This window comes from Phaseolus vulgaris, chromosome 9 (genome assembly GCF_051622355.1).
Source record: "Phaseolus vulgaris cultivar YP4 chromosome 9, ASM5162235v1, whole genome shotgun sequence".
Taxonomy (NCBI): domain Eukaryota; kingdom Viridiplantae; phylum Streptophyta; class Magnoliopsida; order Fabales; family Fabaceae; genus Phaseolus; species Phaseolus vulgaris.
This window is the reverse complement of record NC_143506.1, coordinates 1,245,001-1,250,000: the sequence shown is the minus strand read 5'-3', so window position 1 is coordinate 1,250,000 and position 5,000 is coordinate 1,245,001.

Sequence of the window (5,000 nt, the reverse complement as noted above, 5' to 3'; positions counted from 1 at the left end):
GAGAAGTTTGGGATCAAAAGGAATTGATCTTGACATGGTTGGTGCATACCCAAGTTCATGATTTTGGATTTTTGGCTTGATTTTGTGGCTTGGTGGTGATTTTGGTGAAAAACGAAAATCATGGTTTTGGAAAAGTGGCTGGACTCAATCCTCACAAATGCCTTCAAAGTGATGTGGGAGAAGTTTGGGATCAAAAGGAATTGATCTTGACATGGTTGGTGCATAGCCAAGTTCATGATTTTGGTGTTTTGGCTTGATTTTGTGGCTTGGTGGTGATTTTGGTGAAAAACGAAAATCATGGTTTTGGAAAAGTGGCTGGACTCAATCCTCACAAATGCCTTCAAAGTGATGTGGGAGAAGTTTGGGATCAAAAGGAATTGATTTTGACATGGTTGGTGCATAGCCAAGTTCCATGATTTTGGATTTTTGGCTTGATTTTGTGACTTGGTGGTGATTTTGGTGAAAAACGAAAATCATGGTTTTGGAAAACTGGCTGGACTCAATCCTCACAAATGCCTCCAAAGTGATGTGGGAGAAGTTTGGGATCAAAAGGAATTGATCTTGACATGGTTGGTGCATAGCCAAGTTCATGATTTTGTATTTTTGGCTTGATTTTGTGGCTTGGTGGTGATTTTGGTGAAAAACGAAAATCATGGTTTTGGAAAAGTGGCTGGACTCAATCCTCACAAATGCCTTCAAAGTGATGTGGGAGAAGTTTGGGATCAAAAGGAATTGATCTTGACATGGTTGGTGCATAGCCAAGTTCATGATTTTTGTGTTTTGGCTTGATTTTGTGGCTTGGTGGTGATTTTGGTGAAAAACGAAAATCATGGTTTTGGAAAAGTGGCTGGACTCAATCCTCACAAATGCCTTCAAAGTGATGTGGGAGAAGTTTGGGATCAAAAGGAATTGATTTTGACATGGTTGGTGCATAGCCAAGTTCCATGATTTTGGATTTTTGGCTTGATTTTGTGACTTGATGGTGATTTTGGTGAAAAACGAAAATCATGGTTTTGGAAAACTGGCTGGACTCAATCCTCACAAATGCCTTCAAAGTGATGTGGGAGAAGTTTGGGATCAAAAGGAATTGATCTTGACATGGTTGGTGCATAGCCAAGTTCATGATTTTGTGACTTGGTGGTGATTTTGGTGAAAAACGAAAATGTTGGTTTTGGAAAATTGGCTGGACTCAATCCTCACAAATGCCTCCAAAGTGGTGTGGGAGAAGTTTGGGATCAAAAGGAATTGATCTTGACATGGTTGGTGCATAGCCAAGTTCATGATTTTGGTGTTTTGGCTTGATTTTGTGGCTTGGTGGTGATTTTGGTGAAAAACGAAAATCATGGTTTTGGAAAAGTGGCTGGACTCAATCCTCACAAATGCCTTCAAAGTGATGTGTGAGAAGTTTGGGATCAAAAGGAATTGATCTTGACATGGTTGGTGCATAGCCAAGTTCATGATTTTGGATTTTTGGCTTGATTTTGTGGCTTGGTGGTGATTTTGGTGAAAAACGAAAATGTTGGTTTTGGAAAACTGGATGGACTCAATCCTCACAAATGCCTTCAAAGTGATGTGGGAGAAGTTTGGGATCAAAAGGAATTGATCTTGGCATGGTTGGTGCATAGCCAAGTTCCATGATTTTGGTGTTTTGGCTTGATTTTGTGGCTTGGTGGTGATTTTGGTGAAAAACGAAAATCATGGTTTTGGAAAACTGGCTGGACTCAATCCTCACAAATGCCTTCAAAGTGATGTGTGAGAAGTTTGGGATCAAAAGGAATTGATCTTGACATGGTTGGTGCATAGCCAAGTTCATGATTTTGGATTTTTGGCTTGATTTTGTGGCTTGGTGGTGATTTTGGTGAAAAACGAAAATGTTGGTTTTGGAAAACTGGCTGGACTCAATCCTCACAAATGCCTTCAAAGTGATGTGGGAGAAGTTTGGGATCAAAAGGAATTGATCTTGGCATGGTTGGTGCATAGCCAAGTTCCATGATTTTGGTGTTTTGGCTTGATTTTGTGACTTGGTGGTGATTTTGGTGAAAAACGAAAATCATGGTTTTGGAAAACTGGCTGGACTCAATCCTCACAAATGCCTTCAAAGTGATGTGGGAGAAGTTTGGGATCAAAAGGAATTGATCTTGACATGGTTGGTGCATAGCCAAGTTCATGATTTTGTGACTTGGTGGTGATTTTGGTGAAAAACGAAAATGTTGGTTTTGGAAAAGTGGCTGGACTCAATCCTCACAAATGCCTTCAAAGTGATGTGGGAGAAGTTTGGGATCAAAAGGAATTGATCTTGACATGGTTGGTGCATAGCCAAGTTCATGATTTTGGTGTTTTGGCTTGATTTTGTGGCTTGGTGGTGATTTTGGTGAAAAACGAAAATCATGGTTTTGGAAAAGTGGCTGGACTCAATCCTCACAAATGCCTTCAAAGTGATGTGGGAGAAGTTTGGGAGCAAAAGGAATTGATCTTGACATGGTTGGTGCATAGCCAAGTGCCATGATTTTGGATTTTTGGCTTGATTTTGTGACTTGGTGGTGATTTTGGTGAAAAACGAAAATGTTGGTTTTGGAAAACTGGCTGGACTCAATCCTCACAAATGCCTTCAAAGTGATGTGGGAGAAGTTTGGGATCAAAAGGAATTGATCTTGACATGGTTGGTGCATAGCGAAGTTCATGATTTTGGTGTTTTGGCTTGATTTTGTGGCTTGGTGGTGATTTTGGTGAAAAACGAAAATCATGGTTTTGGAAAAGTGGCTGGACTCAATCCTCACAAATGCCTTCAAAGTGATGTGGGAGAAGTTTGGGAGCAAAAGGAATTGATCTTGACATGGTTGGTGCATAGCCAAGTGCCATGATTTTGGATTTTTGGCTTGATTTTGTGGCTTGGTGGTGATTTTGGTGAAAAACGAAAATCATGGTTTTGGAAAAGTGGCTGGACTCAATCCTCACAAATGCCTTCAAAGTGATGTGGGAGAAGTTTGGGATCAAAAGGAATTGATCTTGGCATGGTTGGTGCATAGCCAAGTTCCATGATTTTGGATTTTTGGCTTGATTTTGTGACTTGGTGGTGATTTTGGTGAAAAACGAAAATCATGGTTTTGGAAAAGTGGCTGGACTCAATCCTCACAAATGCCTTCAAAGTGATGTGGGAGAAGTTTGGGATCAAAAGGAATTGATCTTGGCATGGTTGGTGCATAGCCAAGTTCCATGATTTTGGATTTTTGGCTTGATTTTGTGACTTGGTGGTGATTTTGGTGAAAAACGAAAATCATGGTTTTGGAAAAGTGGCTGGACTCAATTCTCACAAATGCCTTCAAAGTGATGTGGGAGAAGTTTGGGATCAAAAGGAATTGATCTTGGCATGGTTGGTGCATAGCCAAGTTCCATGATTTTGGATTTTTGGCTTGATTTTGTGACTTGGTGGTGATTTTGGTGAAAAACGCAAATCATGGTTTTGGAAAAGTGGCTGGACTCAATTCTCACAAATGCCTTCAAATTGATGTGGGAGAAGTTTGGGATCAAAAGGAATTGATCTTGGCATGGTTGGTGCATAGCCAAGTTCCATGATTTTGGATTTTTGGCTTGATTTTGTGACTTGGTGGTGATTTTGGTGAAAAACGAAAATCATGGTTTTGGAAAAGTGGCTGGACTCAATCCTCACAAATGCCTTCAAAGTGATGTGGGAGAAGTTTGGGATCAAAAGGAATTGATCTTGGCATGGTTGGTGCATAGCCAAGTTCCATGATTTTGGATTTTTGGCTTGATTTTGTGACTTGGTGGTGATTTTGGTGAAAAACGAAAATCATGGTTTTGGAAAAGTGGCTGGACTCAATTCTCACAAATGCCTTCAAAGTGATGTGGGAGAAGTTTGGGATCAAAAGGAATTGATCTTGGCATGGTTGGTGCATAGCCAAGTTCCATGATTTTGGATTTTTGGCTTGATTTTGTGACTTGGTGGTGATTTTGGTGAAAAACGCAAATCATGGTTTTGGAAAAGTGGCTGGACTCAATGCTCACAAATGCCTTCAAATTGATGTGGGAGAAGTTTGGGATCAAAAGGAATTGATCTTGGCATGGTTGGTGCATAGCCAAGTTCCATGATTTTGGATTTTTGGCTTGATTTTGTGACTTGGTGGTGATTTTGGTGAAAAACGAAAATCATGGTTTTGGAAAAGTGGCTGGACTCAATCCTCACAAATGCCTTCAAAGTGATGTGGGAGAAGTTTGGGATCAAAAGGAATTGATCTTGGCATGGTTGGTGCATAGCCAAGTTCCAAGATTTTGGTGTTTTGGCTTGATTTTGTGACTTGGTGGTGTGCCAAGAATCATGAAATTTTCAAAGTGGTGGTTTTTGAGTTTTGTTGGTTGGAAAGTGTCACAAATGCATGCAGAATGAGGTCTAGAAAGTTTGGTATCAAAACCAAGCCATCTTGATGTGGTTTTGAATTTTTGAAATGTTGGAAAATAGAGGGTTTTGAAAAAAATTCATGAAAATTCGAAACCTTGGCCAATCCTAACGAAACTTGGTGGGCACCTTCTTGATATTATTATGGGATGGACTGGAAAAAATCACGCAAAAATACGGTGTCTAGATACGTTTTTCCATTTTTCCCGATTTTCCACATTTCGGGTCTTTGGAAAAATAAAAAAAATACTTCCCCATGTCGAAAAATTCTAATTTTTTGCAGGCAATGTTGTACCATTTTTATGAGGATCCCTGCAAAAAATCTCGTGAAAATTCGTTCTCTAGGTCCCAAAACAGAACTTATGTCTACTCAAAAAAAGTGTATCTACTTGTACAAAAGTGGCTTTTGCATATTTAGCTATTATAGGGGGGGGGGTGTTCCTCAATGCAGCCAGCTCTTGCACCATGGAAAATTCTGGTGCGGTCCCTTCATTCCCCCCTGTTTTGGCTTGCTTTGTGGTGGGGCAAGTCAAAACGCCCACACATGGGTGATCCACCAACTTGGGTTGGTGTCACCCGTTGTGGGCGG